This window comes from Heterocephalus glaber, unplaced genomic scaffold (assembly GCF_053883595.1).
Source record: "Heterocephalus glaber isolate CG9 unplaced genomic scaffold, H.glaber_assembly_v1.0 deba00001481, whole genome shotgun sequence".
NCBI lineage: Eukaryota > Metazoa > Chordata > Mammalia > Rodentia > Bathyergidae > Heterocephalus > Heterocephalus glaber.
Genome location: NW_028258317.1, coordinates 2,101,568 through 2,113,150, shown reverse-complemented (window position 1 = coordinate 2,113,150; position 11,583 = coordinate 2,101,568). Strand labels below are relative to the sequence as shown.

General features: G+C 40.0%; 1 pseudogene; it reads left to right on the top strand.

Annotated features, from left to right (window-relative positions):
• Positions 1 to 7,311: 7,311 nt before the first annotated feature.
• On the top strand, positions 7,312 to 7,455 carry LOC147825787 (U2 spliceosomal RNA; annotated as a pseudogene).
• The last annotated feature ends 4,128 nt before the right edge of the window (positions 7,456 to 11,583 follow it).

Sequence of the window (11,583 nt, the reverse complement as noted above, 5' to 3'; positions counted from 1 at the left end):
AAGGCAGTATGCTGCTTGCTGCTCACTGCTTCCTGGCTACTCTGCTATGGACTGTTTCTCCTCTGCTATGCTGTCTTGCATTGGAACCAGCTGACTATGGACTGAAACCTCTATGAACTGAGCTAAAATAAACCTTTCCTCCTTTAACTTTAAGTGTTAGGTATTTTGTCTCAGGATGAGAAAAGTAATGAAGACATGGCTTCTGGAACTGTGAGAGAAAAAAAAATTTTGCTGTTTAAAACACATGGTTTGTGGTATGACAGCCCTAGGAAATGAACATATATGGCTTCTGCAGCTATGGGAAGTATAAAACACAGATTTTGGCTGGCTATCTCCTCTTCACCATGAGGAGTGGAATTAGGACTGTAGAGTGTTACAGTGCTTCAAGTACCTTGAATATAGCAACCATTCAAATGGGGCATCACTTCATCTCTGTGGTTGTAAAACTCTCTAGGAAAATATGAAATCTAAAATAGTACACCCAGCTGCAGTGTGACATTGCATAATTATAGCTCTCCTGTTTGTTGTTGGCAAAAGAAGAGACCCTCACTGTGTTTTAACAAAAGGAGCAGATCATTGCCTGAATGGCACCCAGTTACTGGGTCCTCAATTTCCTAATCACAACTGTCAGAGATTGCACTTACTTAAGCCCTCTTCCAGCCTCATGGCATCTGGCACAATCCCATAGTAATTAGTAAGGTTTCCTGTGCCTCTGCACACCCTCTTGTCAGGCAAGGGTAGTTTGGGCTGACCCAAGAGCTTGAATTTTGGATGCAGCCTACATTGGAATAAGCATGGATTGGTTTTTAAATGTTGTTTTTGTGAAACTGGTTGATCCAGTTTTTCAGCAAATATATGAATCCCATAAAGAACACACCAGGGATTAAAGTAAGTGATTCACAAGTAGGGCCCCCTCATTTTCTGTCTTGCAAAGGGGAGTCTGGCTGTTCTCCAAGATGCTGGGTTCAACAGGGAAAGGGTGGGTGGATAATGAACCTGGTAAATCAGCCTCATGGTTCTCCCAGGCTGAAGAGTTGTCTGTTGGTCAGTTCCTTCTGCGTTTTGGCCCATTTGATGCCTACCAAGAGTCACCTGCATTTCCTAGATGATAAAGATGATGCATTGGACTCTGATGGAGAGATCTGATCAGTTGTTTACCTGCAGGTACTCAAATAAATACCCAAAGCTGGATGGTGGGGAAGGCAGCAGAAGAGAGGCAGGAGCAAAGCCTTAGGATTCTGTCTGGTAGCTTCCTTGTTGCTGGAATACACTTGGCACACAGGGTGCCTCTTCCTCAGGATGACCCTACCTCATCCCCTGACTTTCCTCTCCTGAAGATTAGAGACCCCACTCATTCTTTGGAACCCAGCCTACCCTCACCATAGAAACAAAATAAAACAAGATGAAACTCAGTCTCATTGTGATAGTTAAGCATGGTGTCAACTTGAATAAAAAACATCTAGCTGACTCATTTAGCACAGCTCTGGATGTGGATAGACTTACTGAAGAGGAAAGACCTATCCTGGGTGTGGGAGGTACCAACCAATAGACTTGTAGCCTAGGTGGAATAAAAGGGGAAAGGATGAATTCTCTTTTCTGCTTCTTTGGAGGAGCTCCAGTCTTGGCCACCAGCTTCGGACATCTGTCTCCAGGCTTCCAGTGCAGACTTTTCAGCCTTTCAGTGTAGACTTTTCAGCCTTCCAATGCAGACTCTTTGGCTTCCAGATATGAACTCACACAGGACTCAGCACAGAGCTTCAGGCCTTTGACTTTCGACCAGATCCTACAGCTTTCCATTGCAGACAGCTTTTTGCATTTTTCCACACCTGTTCTGCAGGCGGCCATTGTAAACCTGTCTTGTAAAAAAATCATATATATATATGAATGACATTAAATCTGTTCCTCTAGTGAATCCTAATTGATACACCTCTCTTGTGTCCTGTAAGATCTGACACCTTGGTCATTACCTGGAGGTGCATAGAGACACCCCGGGTACCCTGGGACATATCTCATATGAGTTTCTTCATTGAACTCTCAGTCCTTTCTGCCACCTCCGATCTTCTGCCCATTAGCTTCTCTCGTGCCTTCAGAGGTGTCTCTGGGTCTCTTTGCTCCTGAGGCTTCATAAGGCACAGTGGAATGCTGAGGTCCACAGGGAGGCACCAGTCTCCCATGGCTGCTGAAGCTGTCAACTCCTGAGACGCCCTTGGTGTCATCCCTGCATTGGTAGTGTTCTGGACAGGACTAGAGAGGTTTCTTCTCCACTATATGCCATATTTTATTTGGGGTCTAATTTTAAGTTCAAGTTTAACATACAAAGAAAATATGTGCTGTACTGGCTTGGCCACGAGCCAACCCTGAAGCCCAAGCCAATGGCAGCACATCATTGCTGGGCGAGTGGCAGGTTTGTGTTGGGACCTGGAGCCCTGGCCATGGAGCCCTGTGACTGCAGGGGTAGGACAGGCTGAGATGACAGAAAGCCATGGGTCCACTGTAGGCTGTCTCTGTCAGAGTGTCTGCTCTCCTCATCACAAAGAGATAACATTCTAGATATTTGCTTTTCCTGGCACAAAGCAGAAACTATTACTTGTGCCCTTTTGACATGCAGACTTAATGGTGCCAGGCGCTTCGTGCTTAGTAAATATTTATCCAAAAAAACCCCCCAAACTCCTGCAAGACCAAATCATTCTAGTCAATTGTGTTCTCAGAGCAGAAACCTCCACAGCATTTCTCCTGTGAATTGGGAAAAAGATTCCAGCACAGACACGTCTATCTCTATGTGAATCTAGCAGAAGAAACAGCAGCTTCAACTGGGCAAGCTGCAATCACAGTAAAAGCACCCAGCAGCAATTCATGTATTTTTTTAGGAGCTAGAGAATGTTTCTGAATGAGATTTGCTTCTGCGTTGAAGAACATTTCTGATCCCTGACTTGGCTAATTGTTGTATTTCAGTTACAAAAGAAAGTCACTCAAGAATGTGGAGGTTGTCCAGGTCTGTAGATTTCTCAGTCTAAGAGGGAATCCAGCCTGCACCCATGGTGGGACTTTGTGTCATTCACCTTCTTGGCTCCCTGAACCATCAGTCTGCCTCCCCCAAGGAGAAGGTCCCAGGTCTGTGTAAGGAGATTGTCAATACACACCCACCAAGGTCCAGTTCAGTGGCAGAAACCACACCTGTTATTTTAACAGAAGGAATTACTATACCACAATGCACACTTGCATAGAACTCAAAGTTTAGAGTACTTTTCATGTACTTGGTCTCATTTAATATCATCACAAAATTGGGATGAGGTAGAAAGAACATTTTTTCTTTATGCAACTAAGTACATATCTAATATTTTGTATGTGGTGGGGGGAGTGATCCTGGGGATTGAACCCAGAGATATATCTCCAGCTCTTTTTATTTTTTATTTTGAGTCAGGGTCTCACTAAGAAGTTAAGCTGCCAAGGCTGGGCTCAAACTTTTGATCCTCCCGCCTCAGTTATGTAGAGTGCTGAGATTACAGGTTTGTCCATTCCCACCTGCTGATATCTAGGTATTTAAAAATGTTTTTTGCATGTGTGTGAAAAGCTATACATACATGTGCAAAAATATATAATGTTACTAAACAATGAGCAATTAAAAAATTTCTTAGCCTTCATTCAAGGTTAAGGTTCTCAAAGATTCTGTTCTCCATTATTTTAAGTATTCTTCCAGCAGTTTTCTCTGCAAGTATACACACACACACACACACACACACACACACACACAGACACAAATATACATATATAATATATACATAGATATATACAAGTATATCCACTGAAATGAATTTCCTCCCTCCCCTCCACCTCCTCCTCCTCCTCCTCCTCCTCCTCCTCCTCCTCCTCCTCCTTCTTCCTCTCCTTTTTTTTTTTTTTGAGACAGGTTCTTGCTATGTAATTTAGGCTGGCCTTAAACTCATTATGTAGCCCAGGCTGGCCTCCAACTTGCAGTGATCCTCTTGCTTCTGCCTCCTGAGTGCTGGAATTACAGCTATGTGCCACCATGCCCCATTCCACTAGTTTCTTATAAAACATACAGATTTATACTTTCATATAAATACATTAAAGAATGTGTTGCATGAGATCTTTTTCCTTTTCCTCATTCATTCATTCATTCATTCATTCATCTATTTGCCAAACATTGATTGAGAAGCTACTGTGTTGCATGCACAGTGCTAGGACATAGGGGTACACTGTACAGCAAAAGAGACTGACCTCATGGTGCTGATTTCTCCCTCTCTTTCCCCAGGTCAATGTGTGGCATTTTTTGGCCTCTGTTTGGTGCCCTCAGGCAACCCTTTGCAGCTCAGGCATAGAGTCTGAGCTGCTACTTACTATCTGCCCTGTTTTGCAAGAAGGGAGGCTTCCCTAAGCCTCCCAACTCCTAAGTTCCAGATCCTGTTCCCATTGTTGAGCCATTGGGATTTAGTTTTTGCTTCCCTCCCCCTCATTGAGCCATGTGTCCCATTCTTTTTGTTCTTTTTAGAATTAATTAATATATTTAAATATTATAATTATCAGTGCATATTAATTGTACAAAACAATGGTTTCATTACTAACATTTTTATACATGCATATAATATACTTTGATCATACCCACTTTCTCTCTTACTCTTCCCTTCCCTTCCTCTCCCATTCTTTTTTCATTATTGGTATCTTTAAAGTTGCTTTCTAATTCACATATTATTTAAAATTCCTTATTTTGGTGAAAGGCTGTGCATTTTTCGGGATTGCCTACATCCTTATAGCAGGGATGGGAGTGGGGAGGTCAGTTTGTCATGATGATCCCAGAGTACTCTGGAAAGTTTTGACAGATGTCAGGAACAACTCTCCAGAGAGAGAGGGAGACTTAGGGAAAGGGAAGTTGAAGGTGTTTTGCTAGGCACAAAAATACAGCCTTCTACCTTCCACAGAGAATGGCTTGGATTGTTTGTAATTGACTTTATCAAACTATAGTTAATTTTAATGCAACTCCACGCACAAAATAAAGTTACACAGAGCTCTAGTTATATTTGAAATATGGTTTTAGGTTGCAGATGATGGAGATGATGAGTTATTCATCCCATTGCCATATAGTAGATTTCCAATACTTATTTGTAGAACAAATGCATGAATTCAAGAGTGACTGATTTGTTAGTACAACAATCATACTATTGAGGTCTTCCATCCTTAATCATTTGACAGCTCTGATGAGATTCCATGACATTGACCAGCAGCCTCAGATTAAGTTGGGGATGAGCTAGTCAGAGAAGTGTGCAAAACCACAAAGAGGGAGCTTGAAGAGAAAACATTTTTCCAAGGAAGGCAACTGAAAAAAAGGAAGAAAAGCCATTTATCACCATGTGGCACAAACATTTTACTCTCTCTGCGGGGCGGGGGGGGGGGAATCAATGAGAATTTTAGAGTGACAGAAAGGAATCCTGAGTTTCTCCACCCACATTGCCTACCAGATGTAGTGACAGGTTTGCCTTGGGATGTTTTCACAATAACAAGGGAAAGGCAGCTTTACCTACTGCAAAGTCCAAAGGTCAGCTGAGGAGCAGGCCTGATGGATGTAATGGGCAAGTTTTTCAAAACAGGAAATAGACTCAGGAAAAATTTTGAACTAAGATGTGGGGAAAGGGAAAAAGAAGACTTTGGTATAAAAAAAGGAGGAAGAGGTTGATAATCACATGACAATGATGAGGATGAGTGGTAGAGAAGCTGATGTGAGATAAGCTCAGTCAATGGTTGTTGTCAGTGGAATGGAACAAGGAGGCAGCCCTGGTCAGGGGGCAAAGAAAGCTGGACTGCACATGGGAGAGGGTGGGGATAGGAGGCTGCAGGAAAGGACCCCAGAGTGTGTAGAGGAGACAGTAACATGTCCACAGGTTGGCTCAAGTGTGATGTGTTCTTCCCTCCCCTCTTAAGGATGGGGTCTTCAAACTAAGACATGTAAAACACAGGCTATGTGAAAGAGAAGTGGTAGCCAAACGAAGTGAAAGAAATCAGGAAAACCATGCCCAGAGGAGTTAGGTTCCTGTGACTAAAGAAGCTAAAATTGCATGAAGCTGTTGATAGTCATCTCTGAGAAACTGTTGGAAACGTGCTGTCAGCAGACTGGGGCTGAGACCACAGCCACCAGTGGCCCATGGGGAAGCCTTGGTGTAAATTAGAGAAAGGCATCCTTCCTTGAGCTGCCCCATCTTCATCTGTTGGGAAATTTTCTAAAGTGTTGATTTAAAACAATGGAATGCTTCATGGTCAGCTCCCAGAACAGTTTTTTTAATATTTAACACTAATCTACAATATTTACCACGTACGTGGTCTGTCTTGAGATTGGGGATTCTTTTTTTTTTTTTTAACTGCAAAACCATTCTTTATTTTTTTTAAATTTTATTTTATTGGTACATTTTAGGTATACAATATAATGACATTCATCATTGGAAATTTGCACCTTTACATAATCTCTCTTGGTTCTTATTTTTTTCCCACTTCCCCTGCCCTCCCTTCAACCCCTCCACCCGTCCCTATTTACAAAGACTTTGTTTCCATTTTTTCATTTTCTCATATTAATTCCATTCCCTTCTTGCCTTTCCCCTACCCCTCCCACTTCCTCTTTGCCTTTGCCCGGTTTCTTCCTATTTCACATTATCTATTATACCTTTTAGTCCTTATTTACACTTTCAGTTTCTCACAGTAGAGAAACTATTCAGTATTTACATGTGTGTCCTATTTATTTCACTTAAGAGGATTGCCTCAATGTGCATTCATTTAGCTATATATGTCTCTAATTTCTCATTTTTTATGGCTGACTAGTACTCCATTTTATTAAAAAATCCCCACATTTTCTTTATCCAGTCTCCAGTTGATGGGCATTTGGGCTGTTTCCAAGTTTTAGCTATTACAAACTGTGCTGCTATGAACATGGGTGCACATATATCACTATGGTCTGATTCTTTTAATTCTTTGGGGAAGATCCCCAGCAGGGGAATAGCTGGGTCAAATGGGACTTCCAGTCCTAGTTCTTTGAGGTATCTCCATACTGATTTCCACAGTGCTTGCACCAGTCTACACTCCCACCAGCAGTGGAGCAAGATTCCTCTTTCCCCACAGCCCGACAAGTATTTGTTATTGGTTGATTTCATGGTAGCAGCCATTCTTTCTGGGGTGAGGTGGAATCTCAGTGTTGTTTTCATTTGCATCTCTTGAATGACCAGTGATGTTGAACATTTTTTCACATGTTTATTTGCTATTTCTACTTCTTTGTCTGAGAAATGTCTGTTCATTTCAGATGCCCATTTTTGGATCACTTCTCGGCCTTTTGGCTAAGATCAAGTGCAGATGCCCATTTTTGGATTGGGTATTTAAATTTGGGAGGTCTGATTTTTTTTTAAAGTTCTTTAGAGATTCTAGATAGTAGACCTTTGTCTGAGGGACAGCTGGTGAAAATTTTTTTCCCACATTGTGGGTTGTCTCTTCACACTGTTGTTGTTGGTTTCTCTTGCTGTGCAGAAGCTTTTTAATAAGAAGAGATCCCACTTGTTGATTGTGCTAGTTCATGGGCAACTGAGGTTTTGTTCATAAAATCTTTTCCTACACCAATGTCTTCAAGAGTTCTTCCTAAACTCTTTTCCAGCCAGTTTAGTGTTTCTGTTTTAATATTTAGATCTTCAATCCTTTTAGATTTTAGTTTAGTGCACGGTGAGAGATAGAGGTCTAGCTTTAGTATTTGGCAAGTTGAAACCCAATTTTTCCAGCACCATTTATTAAAGAGGCTATCTTTCCTCCAGTGAGGGTGTTTGGCTCCTTTGTCGAAGATGAGATGGCTGAGTGTGTCTGGCATTGTTTCTGCATCTTCTATTCTGTACCACTGGTCCTCAGGTCTGTTTCTTTGCCAGTACCATGCTGATTTTATCACAGTAGCTTTGTAGTATAATTTCAAGTTGGGGGTTGTAATACCTCCTGCCATGTCTCTGTTACCTAGAAATGCTTTTGCTATTCTGGGCCTCTTCTTCTTCCAAATGAATTTTTGGATTGTTTTCTCAAGGTCTATGAAGTATGCTGCTGGGATTTCAATTGGGATTGCACTGAATCTATATAGCAGTTTTGGAAGTATGGCCATTTTCACTATGTTGATCCTTCCTACCCAGGAACAAGGGATGTCTTTCCATTTTCTGATATCATCTTCAATCTCTCTTTTCAGAGTGCTATAGTTTTCACAGAAGAGGACTTTGATTTCTTGTGTTAGGTTTAATCCTAAGTATTTCAGTTTTTTGGATGCTATTGTGAAAGGAATTGTTTGCCTTATTTCTGTCTCAGTGAGTCTGTTGTTTGTGTAGAGGAAAGCTATTGATTTTTGTGTGTTGACCTTGTATCCAGCTACTTTACTGAATTTCCTTATTAAGTCTAGAAGACTTTTGGTGGAGTTTTTTGGGTCTTCTATATAGAGTATCATGTTATCTGCAAATAATCACAATTTGACCTCTTCATTTCTTATCTTTATTCCTTTATTTCTTTCTCTTGTCTAATTGCTGTGGCTAATGTTTCCAAAACTATATTGAACAAGAGTGGTGATAGTGGACATCCTTGTCTTGGTCCTGATTTTAGTGTGAAGGATTTCAGTTTTTGACCATTTAGTAGGATATTGGCTGTTGGTTTTTCATAGGTGACTTTTATTAGATTGAGGTAGATACCGTCTATTCCAAGTTTTTGTAGGGTTTTTATCATAAATGCATGCTGGATTTTGTCAAATACTTTTTATGCATCTACTGGGATGATCACGTGGTTTTTGTTCTTGGCTATATTGATATAGTGATTGATTTGCATATGTTGAACCATCCCTGCATCTCTGGCATGAATCCCACTTGGTCAGGGTGTATGATCTTCTTGATGATCTTCTGCATTGTATTTGCCAGTATCTTATTTAGGATTTTTTTGCATCTATGTTCATTAGTGAGATTGGCCTATAGTTCTCTTTTTCAGTTGGGTCTTTCTCTGCTTTGGGGATCAAGGTGATGCTTGCTTCCAGGAAGGAATTTGGGAGTATTGCTTCCCTTTCAATTTCATTGAAGAGTTTAAACAGTAGTGGCAGCAGTTTCTCTCTAAATGTCTTGTAGAATTCAGCAGTGAAGCCATCAGGGCCTGGGCTTTTCTTAGTTGATAAGTTTTTAATTACATTTTCAATTTCATTGGTTGATATTGGGTTGTTCAGAATTTTTAGGCCTTCTTCATTCAACTTTGGTAATTCATATGTATCTAGGAATCTGTCCATTTCTTCTGTGTTGTCCATCTTATTGGCGTATAGGTTCTGGAAGTAGGTATTGATGATCCTCTGGATTTCTGCTGGATCTGTTGTAATTTCACCCTCTTCTTTCCTAATTGCATGGATTTGGGCCTTTTCTTTCCATTTTCTGACAAGGTTGGCTAAAGGTTTGTCAATTTTGTTGATTCTTTCGAAGAACCAACTCTTGGCTTCATTGATTTTTTTGTGTCGTTCTCTTAGTCTCCATTGCATTGATTTCTCCTCTGATCTTTATAATTTCCTCCCTTGTATGAGCTCTGGGATTGTCCTGCTCTTCTTTTTCTAGAAGCTTGAGGTTCAGCATCAGGTTGTTTAATTGGGCTCATTCTGTTTTCCTAATATGCGTATTCACTGCTATGAATTTCCCTCATGAGACTGCTTTCATTGTGTCCCATAGATTCCGATATGTTGTATTGTCATTGTCATTTAATTGAAGGAACTGTCTGATTTCTTCTTTAATTTCCTCTGTGACCCATTGGTTATTCAGAAGTGTGTTGTTCAATTTCCATGTGTTTATGAAATTCTTATGGTTTCTATTGCTATTGATCTCTAATTTCATCACACTCTATGGTCTGATAATATACAGGGGATAACTTCAATTCCTTTACACTTATGTAAATATGTCCTATGAGTGAGTATGTGGTCTATTTGGGAGAATGAACCGTGTGAAGCTGAAAAGAATGTGCATTCTGATTTTGTGGGGTGCAACACTCTGTAAACATCTTTTAAATTCATTTGTTCAAGAGTTTGATTGAGTTCTAGTATTTTGTTGCTTATTTTTTGTCTAGTTTATCTATGTATTTGTAACCTTGGGGTATTGATGTCCCCCACTACTATTGTATTAGTGCTTATATGATTTTTCATGTCTGTTAGTATTTTTTTATATAGTTGGGGACACTAGAGTTTGCTGCATAGATATTTATGAGTGTCATCTCTTCCTCTTGGATTGTTCCCTTTACAAGGATGAAGTGTCCTGGTTTGTCTCTCTTAATCATTGTTGGTTTGAAATCCATTTGATATGCAAAGAGGATAGCTACTCCTGTTTTTTTTTCAGGTTCCTGTCTCATGGAGTATTGTTTCCATCCTTTCACTTTCAGTGTATGAGTTTCTTTTTGAATTAAGTGTTTTCCTTGTATGCACCATATTGTTGGATCTTGCTTCTTGACCCATTCTGCCAGTCTATTTCTTTTGATTTTGGTGAGTTGAGACCATTAACATTGATTGTTATAACTGATGGGTATTGACTTATCATTGTCATGACTTTTTCTTTTTGTTGCATTCTCCCCCTTTATATTTAATTTCTTGTCACATCTGATGGATTCATTCTGCTGTGCTTCCTGGGTTTGTGATCCTTGTTTTCTTTTCCTAGGGTATTGTCCAAAATTTTTTGGAGTGCTGGTTTGGTATTCACAAAGTTCCTAAGGAGCTCTTTGTCAAGAACGTATCTTATTTCACCATCAAGTTTGAAAGATAGTTTTGCAGGGCACATCAGTCTGTGTTGGAGGCTGTTTTCTTTCAGGGCTTGAAATACTTCACTCCAAGCTCTTCTTGACTTGAGGGTTTGCATTGAGAAGTCTGCTGTGATTCTGATGGGCTTTCCTTTGTATGTGATTTGTTTCTTTTCTCTAACTGCTTGTAGAACTTTATTCTTCTGTTGGGTTTCTGGACTCTTCACTACTATATGCCTATGTGTAGATTTTTTTTTTGATCAAGGCTAGTTGGAGTCCTATATGCCTCACTTATCTGTATGTCAAGTTCTTTTCCCCTGCATGGGAAGTTTTCTGCCATCACTTCCATGAACAGTTTTTTTAATGTCATCTGCACTCTCTCCTTTTTCTTCATTGACTCCAGTCAGTCTTATATTATTCTTCTTTGCATTGTCTAGCAGCTGCTGGATTGATTTCTTGTGGTCCCTTATAATTTTAAAGCAATTTTTCTTTCCCTTGTCACTAATTGGAATCTTGTCTTCTATATCTGAAATTCTGTCCTCAGATTGGCTCATTCTGCTGTGTAGACTTTCAGTGGAGTTTTTAATCTCCTGGAAATCTGTTTGGATCTGTTTTATGGATTCCATTTGTTTCCTATGTTGGGATTCTACCATGTTCCTCATTTCCTCTAGTTTTTTTATCTGTGTCCTCTGTAGATTTATTTATTTATTTATTTATTTATTTATTTTTCCCCATTAAGTTTATTGGTACATTTTAGGTGTAAAATACAGTTACATTCATCATTGGGATCTTGTACCATTACATGAGTCTCTTGGTTCTTATTTTTTT